Raw genomic sequence first — 16,654 nt, 5'->3', positions numbered from 1 at the left:
CAATGGACAAAGCTAAATTGTCCATTGACACTACTCCTGAACAGCTTATGGGATTGGTCTTCCCAAGTGGCGCCAGGCCAACCCTAACCTTTTCTGACAAAGAATTGCTGCTGGAAGGCTTAGCACACAACAAACCCTTGTACATATTTGTTGAGTGTAGGGAAAAATAGGTACCGATGGTGTTGATAGACACCGGTTTGGCCATTAATGTCTATCCTTCCTGCATGGCTTATGTAATCGGCCTTAGACCAGCGGACTTTGTGCCTACAGCCCAAGTAATTCGGGCATATGATAATATGAGCAGGGAGGTCATGGGCACGTTGCAAATCAGAGTCTAGGTGGGCCCAGCTTAGCAAGATGTCGAGTTCCATGTCCTAGACGTGTCGGCTACCTTCAACTTACTGCTAGGGAGGCCCTAGTTGCATCAAGTGAAAGCTGTCTCCTCCACCCTCCACCAAATGTTGAAATACCTTCATAGGAAAGGAGTGACGATTGTTTTTGGGAATTCATCTATTCACCAGCTGCCAGAGGTAACTACACCAGTGTTGGAAATCACTCATGGCAAGGAGGATGTATTCCTCTCAGGGTTCACTCTGGCTGAGGCCCGGGTAGTGCAGACCATTTTGGCCGTTGATGAGGGCATGTATGTCAGCACCTAGTCTGTCTATCTCATGAACAAATTATAGTATATGCTAGGAATAGGACTTGCAAGAAGTGGTCGGAAAGGTGTCACAGCATTGACTGATGTGCTGCACAATCCACATACCTTTGGTCTAGGTTATGTACCAACCAAAGAGGACTAGATCAGGAAAAGAGAAGAAATCAGAGGCAGAGCCAAAGCCAAGCAGGCCAGGAAACACTATAAGCTCATCCATAGGCCAATCCGGGGAACGTTGAATGGCTGCTTTGTTCGGGAGGGAGAATATTTCCCCTTTTGGGGCTTTCTTGAGCCCTGGATAAATTCCACGAGACAACATGTTCTTGGGTTCGAAATCTTCTTTGACCTGCAACTACAAGATAGTGATACCGAGGAAAAGGCTGAACCTTGTACTGAAGTTGAACAGAGCATGGAAAATGACTCAGACAACAGCGAACATGGAGTAGGGACAGCACTGGCATGTCTCCTTACAGATCCTGCGGCTGACTCAGAGAACTTAGGGGATAACCTTACCATCTCTATGATTGGGGAACAACCGGGTGTGAACCCATCCAGCAGTATTTTGGATGCATCAGAAGCACCATCTCTTATCTGACAGTTAGAGGAGGGCTATTTGTCTAGTTCTGAGTCGGGTGATGAGCTAGAATCTGATTCCACTCAGTTTGTGGAGTCGAAATCAGATTCTGGTTCTTCTGAGTCTGAGTCCAGTATTCTCAGGGGTGATAACTTGGATGCCAAGGTCTTGTCCAGGTCCTCGTTTTCTTTTTCTTTTGAGTTGGTTGTAACCGAAGATCTGGATCTTATGAATGAAAACGTTGTCGATTCTGAGTATTTCTATGTTCCGCTTATTTATTGTATTGACCAAGATTTTTATAATTTTAAGGAAAACAAAGGGGAAGAAATTCCTCTGGTTTTGAAAAATTTGATTAATCGAGAGAAAGAGAGGTTTGTAAAACCCTGTGCTGATGAAATCATTGCTATCAATGTAGGTACTGATAAGGATCCGCGTCTGGTCCAGATCGGGTCCACGTTATCTTCGGAGGAGCGCGAGCGCTTAGCCACTTTATTAAAAGATTTCAAAGATGTTTTCGCGTGGTCTTACGAAGACATGCCTGGAATCGATCCTGAGATTGTACAGTATCGGATCCCTCTTGACCCCGAGGACTGACCCGTCAAGTAGAAGTTGCGTAGAATCCGTCTGGATTGGGCGTTGAAAATCAAGGAAGAGGTCACCAAGCAGATCGAGGCAGCTTTCTTATTAGTATCTGAGTATCCAACTTGGTTGGCCAACATTGTCCCAGTGTCGAAAAAGGATGGTAGAATCTGGGTATGTGTGGACTTTTGGAACTTGAACAGAGCCAGTTTGAAGGATGACTTTCCTTTGCCGCACATTAATGAATTAGTAGATTTTACTGCAGGCCATGCATTACTATCCTTTATGGATGGATTTTCCGGGTATAACTAGATTCTGATGGCACCCGAGGACAAAGAGAAGACTGCATTGACTACGCCGTGGGGTACTTACTGCTATCGGGTTATGCCGTTTGGGCTGAAGAATGTCGGGGCTACCTATCAGAGGGCTGCGACCACCATTCTGCATGATATGATCCACAAAGAGGTCAAGGTGTACGTGGACGGCATGATTATCAAGTCCAAGGAAAGAGAGGGCCATTACATCGCCTTGTAGAAGTTCTTTCAATGGATCAGAGAATACAAATTGAGGTTAAACCCGCAGAAATGCACCTTCAGCATAACAGTAGGGAAAATGCTGGGTTTTTTGATCACATAGAGGGACATCGAAGTAGATCCTTCCAAAATCAAGGCCATTTTAGAAATGCCACCACCAAGGACTAAAAAGGAGGTGCGAGGCTTTCTAGGTAAAGTGCAATTCATAAGATGGTTTATTTCCAAATTAACCTTGACTTGTGAACCACTATTTGGTCTCCTGAAGAAAGGGAAGGAATTCCGATGGGATGATCGATGTCAATTTGCCTTTGAGTAGGTTAAGCAGTACCTCTAGAATCCGCTCGTGTTGTCGCTGCCAGAGTCGGGGAAGCCTTTGATTCTGTACCTGTCAGTGACAGACGCGACTATGAGATGCATGCTTGCTCAGGAATCTGAATATAGGGTGGAGAAAGCCATCTACTACTTGAGCAAGAAAACGATGGATTACGAGACTCGCTATACTCCGTTGGAAAAAGCTTGCCTAGCCTTGGTATGGGCTACCAGGAAGTTGAGGCGTTACTTGTTAGCTCACTTTGTAATTCTGGTTTCGAGATTAGACCCTATTAAATATCTCTTTCAGAAACCGGCATTTACGGGAAAGCTAGCCCGTTAGTTTCTTATTCTCTCTGAATTTGATCTCAAATATGTCACCTGCAAGTCGGTCAAGGGAAGAGTTTTAGCGGAGCTCTTGGCAGATCACCTAGAAGAAGGAGATGAAGTGGTGGAATACTTGTTCCCAGATGAAGCTATTCTGCAAGTTGAAGAAGAGACTTGGACGATGTACTTTGATGGAGCGTCCAATTAGTATGGCATATACCTTTAGCCTTCAAACTCCGATTCAAGGTGTCCAATAATGAAGCAGAATATGAAGCGTGTATCGTTGGTTTAGAAGCCGCCCTGGAACTAGGGGCAAAAAGATTGGATATTATTGGGGACTTGAACTTAATTGTTTCTCAAGCAAATGAAGACTGGAAAGTCAAAAAAGAAAAGATGAAGGTTTATCACTAGACCCTGAATGTTCTGATTCCTAGGTTTGAAAAGCTGACTTTCACGCATCTACTGAGAGAGAACAACAGGTTCGCTGATACTTTAGCAACTCTATCTTCCATAGTAGACATCCCACTTGGAGTCCGGATGCGTCTAATTATCATCGAGCAGAAATACAAGCCGGCTTATGAAACTATCGCCGTAATAGATGAAGCGCAAGACAAAAATCCTTGGTACTATGATATTTGGAACTTCTTGGAAAAGGAGATTTATTCACCAAGGGCAAATGCCAAAGACAAAAGGGGAATACGGCGAATAGCTGTCCAATTTATCATCTGCTGAGGTAAACTGTATAAAAAGGGTCATCTGGGAATGCACAAGTTGTGTGTCGAAGAAGAAGAATCAAAGCACCTGATGGAGGCTATCCACGATGGAGAGTGCGGAGCGCACATGAACGGAGTGATGCTAGCTCGGAAGATTCTTAGGCAAGGTTACTCCTGGTCTACCATGGAGGAGGATTGTATTGGCTTTGTTCGGCAATACCACAAATGCGAAATTCATGCTAATTGCATGAACATCCCGCCGTCAAAACTGTCCAACATGACTTCGCCATGACCTTTCTTAATCTGGGGAATCAACATTATCGGTACAGTCACACCAAAAGGGTCAAATAGGCATGAATACATCTTGGTGACAATTGATTACTTTACAAAGTGGGTGGAAGCTCAGTCTTATGCAGTGTTGAAAGCATCACATGTGGCCAAGTTCATCAGAAACAATATCATTTGCCGGTACGGAGTCCCAAACGAGATTATATCAAATAATGGCTCCCACTTCAAGAAAGAGGTGATAGACTTGTTAGAGAAGTACAATATGGCTTTTCATAAGTCATCTACATACAGGCCGCAAACCAATGGAGCTGTTAGCAGCCAACAAGAACATCAAGAACATTTTGCAGAAGATGGTGGAGACCTACAGGGACTGGCCAGATAAATTGCCATTCGCACTCTGGGGCTATAGAACTTCAATCCGGATATCTACAGGGGCAACTCCTTATTCTCTTATCTACGGGATGGAAGCTGTTTTGCTAATTGAAATAGAAGTCCCGTCGCTGCGAGTTATGGCTGAGTGTTAGATAGCGGAGGCGAACTAGTAGCAAAGCAAATTTGAGGAGTTGATGCTTTTTGATGAGAGATGACTGAAGGCATTGTATCATATTCAGGGCTGCCAGCGTAGAATTTCCAAGACTTTTAACAAGAAAGTTAGGTCCCAGAATCTCAAAGAGAAAGATATGATGCTGAAGGACAACCGAGCTCCTATTCATGACCCTAAGGGCAAGTTCAGACCCAATGGGACTGGTCCTTACATGATCAAAGCTATCTGGTCGAGTGAAGCTGTTATTCTCATGGACTTAGATGGCTTAGAATTTTCACAACCAATCAACATGGACAAGTTGAAGAAATACTATCCCTGAGAGGCTCTCTAGGCTGAAAACCCGGAAGGACGACCTAGGCAAAAGTTAGAGCATGAAAAATTAGAAATAAAGAAAAACTGAGCTCGCAAGGTTGAAAATCCTAAATGACGACTTTGGCAAAAGTTAGAGCACAAAAGGAGAGCGTTAATACTCAAGTGAACCTGAATCGAACTACGTAAGGCCTGATTCCCATCTTCGGGATACGTAGGCAACTTCATCTTGAAGTTCGGCCGTAATCACCTCCAACTCAACTGTCCTGTCCATATGTCTGATCAGGTCATCTTTGTCTGTTCTTTACCTAAGAGTTCGGTTGTGATCTTTACTCTGAGAGAGGAGCTGGTTACAATGCAGAGCATTAGTGTTCAATCAGGGGCATTTCTGATCTTTTGATTCGGAGTTGTACATCTTAAGGATTGATTCCGTGCTTGTCAAGTGGTGATCCTTTTCGAAAATGGTTTTGGAAAGTTTTAATAAAAATTGATTTTGTTCAAATTTTACCTTTACAACTTAGACCATTTTTGGACCAAAAGGAAAATTTTCAGTGCTCACAACTTTAATTTCATTGATTTCAACATAAAAGTTCTCCAACTCTCTGATACAAATCAAAGTTGCTTTTATTACATCATAAAAACTTGAAAATAAAGGTTAAAACAATATACTAGGGGCATAGGTGAGTCAGGTGCTCCTGCATCCCCTGCTCGTGCCTGTGGAAGTTTCTGAAGCCAAAGTGGGCCCAGTTTATGCCTTATTCTCGAGCCAAGCCAAGCATTCACCAGAAAGGGCATAATTGAAACTAGGGGCAGGGGCCAAAAGCTCTCTCGTCCTCTAAGTAGTGAGGTACCTAGCCAAGTGTGAGCCATGGATGGGGAATGAAACTAGGTACTCTACCCTCTCCTCTGGGCGGGTTTGATCATGTCCAAACTGACGTCTGAACCGGAAGGGAAAGTAGAACACGCAGTGCGTAAGGCCGATCAACTATATGCCAGGTTGCCGAGCCATGTTGTAACTCATCTCAGTCAAATTAAGCCAGAGGTAGTGCCAAGCTATGTCAGTAGCAGACCTGTTGCACATCCAATTGCACCACTATCCCTCGTTCGAGAAATCCACTAGTCGGTGGTGGAAGAAGTAACCTCGAGCTGAGTACTCAGGGCAAGAGTCTACTACCTTCAGCTTATCCATAAGCCACACCTGGGAAGGCATGAAAGAAAAGAGAGATTAAAGAATAGAGAGATGTATGTTAAGAGAAAAGTGAGAAAAGGGCTTTGAGAGAAAAATAGAGCATGAGTGTCGAATGATATGAGAAACACATATGAGAAAGGGTGGAAAACAATACCTGAAGAAGTAGTGGACTCCCCGTGAATCTGGTAGTCTCTCACCGCTGAAAGGCGTCTAAACCCATCAAAGTCTCGGCCAGTGCCAAACCAATACAACTCTTACCTTCTTTCAAACCTTGGGCCACTTCGATCAGCCGAATGCTAGATCCTCCGAAACTAGGGGCAAGAAGGAAATGAGCAAGCATACATAAGCAGAGAGCATGTTACTGAAAACCTCGCCAGAAAAGGTCGCCTCTGTCACCAATATCGAAAAATCGATGAACCAAGCTGGGAATGTCTAGCTCTCCATTATGGGCCAAAGATCAAGCCTCATGCAGAGTGAGCCCACACATCTATCCCAAAGCTTGTGCGTGGCCAAAACGGGACTGATGTATGATTTTATCATCATGTCAAGATTTCCATTAATGCCTGAAATTCTTCAAATGTTGGGTATATTTCTTGTCCACCGAAGCGAAAGACATGTGTAATTGGGTCCCAACATCGAGCCGCGACATGGAGGAATAGAAAACAAAGTGGAGTTCGGCTCAACGGAAAAAGTGCATTTATGTCGAAACCCTAGAAATTTACCTTTTCCATGCTATCTAAATTAGCTATCCAATCCACGAGCTTTTTGGCAAAAAATAGCTCCATTTGTGGAAGAAATTGTAGTTGAAATGAAGTTTTGGAGAAGAAATCACGAAGCTGAACCTTTTGTAGAAGATACGGCTGTGAGTGGAAGCCAACTGTCAACAATCTGGAGGTTTCTCGGCCACCTCTTGTGGTCGGCAGGCCACCCTCTCTGGCCGGCAATCTTCTTCTCTGGTTGGCAGTCCCTTTTCTATCCTGCCGTCCACTTGTGTGCTGGGCAGTGCTAAGCATGTGTTTTGTCTTGATCTTTGAGTGTTTCAAAGTCTTGTTTTGAGTCTTTTAGTTTTAGCAAGTTGGTTTATTTGTATTTGAGTTATTTCTGCTTTGCTTATCGAGTTGTGTGTTGTATTTTGTATTTTGGTTGTTGGTCGGCTCATTACCCGATTTAAGAACATTGTTTCAATCAAGCGCTCTATTGGCCAATTCGATTCCATGTCCATTCCATGCAAATATGGTGCTCATGATGGAAAAATAACAACACTTTTTATAAAAACTACGAGGTTTTATTCCGATCATGGTTTTTACAAAAGAGGAGTACAAGTTTCAAAGCAAAATAAAACCTATCTGAAGCTATACATGTGCTAATGCTACCAAACAAAAAGAAACTAAGTAAAAGGTACAAAAAATCAGCGCCAATCTTCGTCCTTTTCCTCGGAAGGGAGGACTCGAGAGCACTATCTCCATCAGCACCGCTGTTTGAATCAGACTCTGAACCGGAGGCGGTATCATCTCTGCTCTCTGCCTCAGAATTTGCCTCGGCGTCCCCTCCGCTCTCGGCCCTCGAGCCAGCACCATTATCTCTACTCTCGAACGACTCAGAATGCTGACTCACTGCCTCCTTAAAGTCATTGGTCTCAGCATCATCATTGCTTAAAATGGGCTCTGGAGGAGTACTCTGGCCTCGGGTGCCCCTATCCCTGCCTCGACCGCGGCTCACATCTCGGCCGCGTATTGGAGCTTGTCTCTCTCCCCTCCCTGCTGGTGGAGGAGGTGCTGCCGGTGCTGGTGCTGGTGCTGCTACTGGTCCCCCTGGAACCTGGAAAGACAGTTGTCAACATATCAGCTACATTGTGTGTATCAAATACATGCATAGTATGTAGAATAAGTGGTATGCAGATATCAGATACGATATGGATACAATATGAGTATAGTGTGTGAATGCAGTGTGTCAATGCAGTGTATTAGTGCAGTTTAGGAAAGACTACAGTTGAAAAGACTACACTTGAAATGCCAATGTATCAGTGGAAATCAGATAGCATGAAGCGTGAACTGAAGGAAATTACCTAGATACCGTGGAGATGAAGCAACATCTTCTTCCTTTGCACCATCCCTATCAGAGAAGCCACCAACTCGAGAGCTCTCCCAGCATACTCTATAGATGCCTGCAAGTGCATTTAGGTAATCAATGTCTGCAATAAACATATATGAAATGAAATGTGGAGAGTAAATGGTAAAGTGTGGTTTATACCTAGGATGAGCCTTGAACTCCGATAAGCTCGTGCCCTGCCTCTGCCGGCTCAATCAAAATCTGATAAGTAGTCCCGGTAGGCCTCCAGCATGTAAGCGTAATGGGAAGCTCTGGCCAACGAATGGTCTGCTCAACAGAGGGAGCCCCTCTAGCATGGGCCCTAATCGCCTAAATCGCTTCGCCTGCCGCAGGAACCCGAGCCCCCTCGCTTGTGTGAGCACTTGTTAGAGGTGGCATGAGGTGGGTTTCAATAAAGGTTGCGTAGTCGCCCTTGTCTTTGAATAAATTAGCATCCAAGCCCACCATGAACTGAATGACTGCGTCTACAAATAGGTTATCCGTTGACCTTATAGACTCTGGAGGTGGCATCGGAACGACCGGATCTGACAAGCCCATGGTTTGGCAAACGAACCTCTCGCTCAAGAACCAGGCCCGGCAGATGGGGCCCTCCAACAAAATCCAGAAACGCGATGTGCCTCACGCTTCCGCGTACTAGTTCTGCACCCTGGTCGGCATCATGGCCCAAGGCTGCTACGTGATCTGCAAACAGAGAGTGTACATATTGTTAGTTGCTATCAGTTACCAAAATGTGAATCAGAATAGTTGTAAAGCAAAAATGACTGTGTTTCAGATTACCTCGTGGGCGGCCACTGTGTCAAAATAATAGCAGAAGAAGGCAAAGAACTCGCAACTTCGGCGCTGACACCGGCCATCGTATTGCCTCGAGTAGGGAACCATTGGGGGGAGGTCCTCCATGGGCTTTGGAGTAAGGGCTGGAAAATATGCATAAACCCATAGCTGCAAGGAAAGTGCAGTGATATGTTATTAACGACATGAACAGATATAGAAAGTGCAAAGCAGAAAGCACACAGCATGAACATATATAGAAAGTGTAAAGTAGAAAGCACAGCATGAACTGATATAGAAAGTGCAAAGCAGAAAACACAAGTGTTGAACACATATAGAGCAAAAAATGTGAGGTAAAGTACAAAGAGGGAACTGAAATGTATACATCCCAGGCTCGCCAGATCCGATCTTCCCTCTTGCGGGAGGTAGAACTCATATAGCCATATAGGGTGGCGAGGCCAGCTCCGCTCTAGTCATAGAAGCGTACTCGGAGAAGGGTCACCAGGGTGCTCAACAGATATAAGCCCACAATGTTCCACCTGTTTGAAAACAAGGTGGTACCAAGGACAAACATCAGGAAGCCCTGGGCATATTGCTCCATCTCCTATAGCGTTTCGAGCTCGCTCCCTCAGAACTACTTAGCAAACCAACTGTACCTCACCATGGCTGGCCGGTACAGATGTGGGCACACTCCTAACAGATCAATCCAAGCAGCCTCCTACTCCCCCATGTCGGTGTCAAAAGGGATCGGATCACATCTTACTCCTAAGCCTATGATCATGGCAAAGTCGTACGGAGTCATCGTCATCTCCCTGGCAGTGGAGAAGTAGAAGGAGTTGGTGGTGTCCCACCACCTCTTCACTAGCGCTCCTAGAAGAGGACGACGCACAATGACGGGTGTCCGGCCAGAGCAGAAAAGGCCTAAGCCAGTCTCATCGACGATGTCACGGACCTCGACAAGGAGCTCGTCATACCAATCCCTCGTTGTCGTCACTCCGTACCCCCTATAGGTACGTGAATCTCCCTGTGGCAAAGAACAGATGAATAAGATGAAAGGTAGTGATAAAAGTACAGTCATATGAAAGGCATTGCAAGAAATGCAGTTAAAAGAAAAAGCAGGAATGCATGAAACTAGAATTCATACCTCAGTAGCGCTGGAGGAAAGGTGAGAGGCCGGCTCCTTCAGCAGGAGGTCCTGTGGTACACCACGAGAAAAGTCACTGAAGCGCCTAATGCCTTCGAGTGGCAATATGTGCATGCGGGGATAATATCTTGTCAGATCAAAAGGCCGTACTCTCAATGGTAGCGGTTCTAGCTCAACCTCGGGCTCAAACTCCGCTTCAAGGTCAGCCTCAATGCTTTGAGCCGCCTCGCCAGCCTCGGCAACTACCAGCTCCTCCACCTCGGCAACAGGTGGGAATGTATGTGGAACCTTTAGAGGAGCCCCGTCGTGTGGAATTTCATTTGCCATTCGAAAAATGGGTGAAAAGTAGGTGAAAAGTGAGAAAAGTGGAGAAAAAGAGGGTAAACTTTGAAAAAGTCAACCCTATGAGAGAGAAAATGGGAGAAAAAGTCAAAGCCCGGGAAAGTTCACGAAACTTGAGAGAAACTTGAGGGGAACAAGCTTAGAGTGGTGGAAATCCAACAAAAAGTGTCGAAATCAAAATCTGATCGGTTCAAAATGTAGAGAACAAAGAGGGTTTTACGAAAAAAGTTTGCGTGGGGCGTTGGAAAATGCGTATAAAACACGAATCTAAAGAGAGAAAGTGTCTAGAGAGAGACGGGAAAGATGAAGTGAGGAAATGAAGTGCCTTGCTCTATATTTAAAGACTCGAGGCAAAATGACTTATTTGCCTCGAATATGCCATTGGTGGCCGACAGGTGGCCGGTAAGACTAAATGGAGGCCGGCAGGTGGTCGGCAGATTCTCCTGGTGGCCGGCGAGTGACCGGTGGCCCTCCTCTGTGTCTTCATGCTATTTTGTGTCTTTGCTTCCCAAGAAGTGTGTAGAAGGTTCACTGTTGGGTCCGGATTGTTTCTAAGGGAGCTCAAAACTGTGTTCCGATGCGAATGTGTCTCACTTGCCAACATGAACGAGGTGTATCCTTTGTTAACATATTAAAACATCTCCAAGAGGTAAATAAGAGGTCATCACCGAATATTGGTTTTAGTCGTCTTGTTGAAATTACTTCTTTGTTCTCATCCGTTGCATAGGATGTGCATTTTCATATATACATATGTTACATGCGTACCTGCATCGTTTATGATTCATGCATAGAATATGCTCTTATTTTTTGCATAGAATGTGCTCTTATTTTGCATAGAATATGCTTTTGTTTTGTGCATAGAACATCCTTTCAATTAACATCATACATCGGTTGTTTATCTTGCATGGAATATATATTGATTTGTAATATCATTCATCTTTCTGCATCTATCGCACATGTTCATCTTTGTGTATCTATCGCACTGGTTCACTTTGTGCATCTATCGCACACATTCACTTTGTGCATGTATCGCACTTGTTCACTTTCTGCATCTATTGTATTTACTCATTTTGTGCATCTATTGCACCCTTCTTTGTTTTATCTCGGGACGCGTGAAGTGCGAGCCCGAGCGGTTCTTCTTGTGTTCTCGAGATGCGTGAAAGGCGGGTCTTAGCGGTTTTTCTTATTTTTCAGGACGAGTGAAACGCGACCTTGAGTGGCTTTTATTTCGGGATGCATGAAACGCAACCCCGAGCGATTTTCGTTCCTCTGTTTCTTAGGACATGTGAAGTGTGACCTTGAGCCGTGTTTTTATCTCGAGAAGTGTGAAACACGACCCTAAGTGATTTTTGTCTCTCAATTTCTCAGGATGCATGAAACGCAACCCTGAGCGGTGTTTTTCTTTCCTCGTCTTGTGTTTTGGCATGGTTAGAGAGTGTGTTTTAGATCTTTTTACAAGGAACCTGTGTTGGTTTTAAGCTTGAAGCTGCTTATTCATATCTTGTTATTACTTGTTATCATCTGTTATTACTTATTGCATTATTTTGCATGATCACGAGTTTTCAAAATAGTCGGCTTCGTGAAGCATGTGAGTCCAGCTTTCAAAGTTACATTGCGTATATCATTTACATCTTGCCCCAAAACTACATTGGCTTGATTCCTTGTAAAGGGATATGTAGGCAGCCCGCAGGCGCAACCATTTATTTTTGTCTTGATTGTTTGTCCAAGTCTTACGGCCTTGTCAAAATGGGTTGTCTTCGGGTTTTGACATTCACTCACGTCATTTCATGACTTTGAGTTCTGTCAAAGAGGGACAATTGTAGACATCCCATTTTTGACTGCCCTTGCGACTTGGATGTCATCGCTTGCACACCCAATGATGAGTATATATGATTGTCAAGTGCTCGAGGTCCTTAACGGAATGCCACAGGTTTGAGCTTTTTAAACCTTGCACCCCTGTTGCCTTGTTTTTGAACCAAAACCTTGAGTTTTTGTGCCTGTAACCTTTTGTGGCTTGTCGGCCCCTGCAGTGGGCTGCTAGCCACCAATGTCTTTTGCAGATATTTTGTGACAGTTGTGCCACCTATTTGCACAGATGCTTACATCTGCTCCCACGTGTATGGCTAGATGTTTTTGAGGGAGTGGCTTGGTTTTCTATATAAGAGGGCCGCCTCTCTTGTTTTGAGGTTACAAAAATTTTGGAGCAAAATTTTCTCTCTCCCTTTCTATAATTCTCTCTCTTACAAATTTCTCAACCTTTGCCTATACACTCTTCACCTTTGCCTATACATTGTTAACCAAATCTCTTCATCTTTGAGCTGAGGTATCCTTGAGCCTTGTTTGAGCTCTTGAGGGTGTGTTTGCCTTGTTTTATTGCTTGGAATTGGTTCTCCTCTTTAAGAGGTATAGGCTTTGCCTCTTTATTTGTTTTAAGTACTTTTTTTCTTACTATTTTCCAACTGTTTTTGGGCTGTAAAAACTATATATTTTTAGGCTGAAACTTGGGTTTTAAAGTCACCAAAGGTTGAGGGGTGGTTCACCCTTCTTTAGACCTTGCTTTCAAGGCCTTTACCCTTGTGTTTCCCGTCTTTACACTATCTTTTTTTGAGCTTTTAAATACTGATTTTCAGAGTTATTTCAATGGCTAAAATCATGTTTTGAAGTCCAAAATTAGAAGGGTTAGCCTTCCCTCCTTATGTCTTGCTTGCTACCCTAGCATGCTCCATGTTTTAGCTTATTATTCTAGCTCTTTTTGTCTTAATTTCAGCATGTTTTAGGATTTATTTACGACTGTTTTAGGACTGTTTCTAAGTGCTTGTTGCATTTGAGCTTTATTTTTCATGCTTATAGTGTAATTGTCCTCATAAGTTTGGTGTTTTAGGCCTTAGACACCACCTAATTTGAGTTGATTGCATTTATTTATGGCTTTTCATACTTGTGATAACTCTTAATTACCTCTTCAACCTCCCTCCTTTCTTGGCTTTTGTTTTTCTTTGAAAGTGGTTTCAAACTACTTGTTTGTTCAAGCATGAGATTGAGATGTCATACTTAATGGTTTAATCCCTTTGGGGGTTCATTACCAACGGTATGATGTCTCTTTCATGCCCAAAGCAACTCTTGGTTTGAGCCCTCTTTCCATTAGAGGACTTAAATTCACCTTTGGACTCAATTGACCAAAGAATGGATGGTAATCTAAAATGGAAATAATAAAATTGGGACTGAAAGTGATGCAAGATAATAAAATTGGTTATGGTTCAATCGGACGTTAATTGAACCCTTGAGTCTTGAGTCGTTTCATACTCATTAGTGATGAAAACAGTTCAAGATTCATTGCCAACTACTCCCCTTGATCTTTCATGATAGGGATGTGGTTTTGAGAGTCTTGTTTTATTGCATTTATTGAAATTGCACACTTTGGTTTACAGGCCATCATGCAATGAAATTGCAAAAGATTGATGGTTTCTAAACCAAGTTTACTACTTTTTTAAGCTATTCAAATAATAATGAGGGGTAAATTGTGCAAACAAACCTTTGAGAATACACTGTCCCCATTCTATTTGCTCTCTGTTGCAGCAGATTATTCAGTTAGCAGTGGCCGACAGGCCTCTATTGGTGGTCAGCGGGCCATCTTCTGTGGCCGGCAGGCCATCACTAGTGGACAACAGGCCCTTTACCGACCACCACTGCAAAATCCAGTAGCATGAAGCAGAACAGAGTTGATCTGGAGGTGGAAATCAATGCAAGTGCTCTACTGTGCAATAAAGGCATTCAGTAGCAGAAATAGTGACTTTTTCGGGTGGAAAGTCTGTGCATGCATGAGCATTCCTCGTTTTCCGAGGCAAAGTGAATAGAGTAGTTAATTTAGTTACTTCATGTTGTAATTAGTTGGCTAATTAGAATTTTGTAATTAATTAATTAGTGTAGTTAATTAGTTAGTTCCAATTTGTAATAATTAGCTAGAATAGTTAATTAGTTGTGATGTTGTAATAATTAGCTAGAATAGTTAGTTTCATTCGGTTTGTAATAATTAGTTAATTCATAGTTAATTAGCTTAGCTAGTTAGTTCAATCGGACTCTCCTTCGTGAGAGCGCAACAATGTAATAATGTGTATGTCTTCCACCCCCACGTCTTCTCCCGTTTATGTAACTGCTTATGATGGTTAGTTTAGGGCGCCATGTTTTGTTTAGCATTCTTCATGTTTGCATCCATTTGTATTGCATGCATTTAGACTCGGTTCATCATTCTAACTTGCATTGTTAGTTTAAGCTTCTTTGAATACGTGCTTAGACCGCATGCTATTTAATTGATTCATATGTTATATTAGTAGCCGAGCCTATCAATTGCATATCGCATGTGTTGCATTAGTCGTATTGCCTAGTTAGGATCATGTATTTTTCTAACTAGTTTCTCTTTTGGCTTGGAGTACTAGGTAAGCCTGTACTTGCTTTAGCATATTGCATCAATGTGGTTGTTTCCATGTCCAACATGCTTGCCATGAGGCTAGATGCTTGAATGATAAACTGTTTGGATGCCTGTGGATGAAGGCATATTGCTTGAATTGGAATAATTTAAGTAATGTTTATACGCAATTAATTTTTTTAGTGATACATATTTTGAAACAATTTTGAAAACAAACATGAATCAAGTGTTCCAATTCTTGTAAATTAGTCTATACTTGTGTGTGTGCGCATCACATAGTAATACTAGCCTAATAAACCGAAACAAGAGCATATAATGTACACAAGATTCATATCATGATTAGTAGAGGCCGATCTTTGATCGGACGAGCGGGGGTGCTCAATTCATGACCTTCCCCTCTTGTACCTAAGTTCCTGAGCTGAGACAATCTTGGTGATGACGGACATGTGGCCTTTGGCACGAATCATGAGTTTCCTAAATTTCCCAAAATCATATATTTAGGTGGCGACTCTGAAATCTGGCAAAGCAATCATTTTTGGTATTTTGATACAAAATCGATTTTCCAAAAGATTTACCGAATTTAGACTCTTTGGAGTTTATCTATTTCACATTGCACTTGTGGAATCAGATTTAGAACCGCGGGAGTCCAATACTGTAGGGCTTATTCATCTTCCGAAGGGGGGCACGAAAAGGTCGAGCTACCAACGGTCTTTATGGAACTCTGGTACTTTTGCAGGTCTGCAAAAAATACTGGGAGTTTGTATTCTTCGCGCGAGCGACGACTTCTATCTACAAAATTTCTGGGAGTGTGTATTCTTCGCTCAAGCGAAGCTTCTTGCACTCTAGCGGAACAACTTATTGTGTCTGATCGCTCGAGTGACAAGTTTTGCTCTCGAGCTAGCTGTGCGTATATCAGTTCGTAAAAAGGCCATTTTACATCAATTTTTCATATCTCTCTCCCTCTAAACTTTCTAAAAACCCTAAGTTGATACCCTCTCTCTCTAAAACTCACATTCTCTTTTCTAAAACACTTGGATCCATTGATTTCTTCACCCTACTCCCTTTAAGAAAAAGGTAAAGCTCCCTTAGAGCTTCGTTTTCATCCGAGCAAAGTTGGATTTCGGCTTCCTTGAGGTTTCTCCATTCTCTTCTTGGTCTTCTAGCTTCGAGGTGAGGATTCTCTCCATATTTTTATGATTTTTAACTTAGCTATTTATTTTTATAAAACAATCTTGTGATTTTGGAAGGTTTTGAACAAACCTAGGGTTTTGGTTTAAAATCAAAAGAGGGGTTTTCATTTGGATGTATTGAAAATGGTTGTGGGACTGGAAATGAGGTTGAGTTGTGTTAGAATTGTTGATTTGATATTTGGAATGAATTTTGGAAGAAAAAATGGGTTTTGCCCTAAATGTCTCAAATATTTATTTTGTATAAATAAATGGAATTGATATTAGAAATGTGAAATTGGATGGATATTGATATGGATGGTGGAGTTGAATATGTATTATTGCTCACATCTTGAATTTTGAAAAGTTTATCTGTATTGGAGATTTTATATCCATTTAGAAATATTTGCTTTGGGCTATTGATGGAGGATAGCTATGGTTGTTGTAGAAATTGCATGAAGATTAGGAGAATTGAAACTAATTTCTCATCCATGTACATTGAACATTGTTGCTCATTTAATACATTGCAAATGTATATGATTTTGAGAAAAAATGGGTGAAAGTGGGAAAGATGTGTGTATCACCAAATTAAGTTGGCCTGTGTGTTTAGGGTGAAAGTCTTGAAAAACGTGCGTATACATGGGTGCCGGTTCCCGTGGACAAAATATTCATAAAATGGCAA

Source organism: Camellia sinensis, chromosome 11, assembly GCF_055761805.1.
Source record: "Camellia sinensis isolate YWXY chromosome 11, ASM5576180v1, whole genome shotgun sequence".
In the NCBI taxonomy this organism is placed as follows: domain Eukaryota; kingdom Viridiplantae; phylum Streptophyta; class Magnoliopsida; order Ericales; family Theaceae; genus Camellia; species Camellia sinensis.
The sequence above is the reverse complement of the archived record's forward strand: the minus strand, read 5'-3'. Positions refer to the sequence as shown.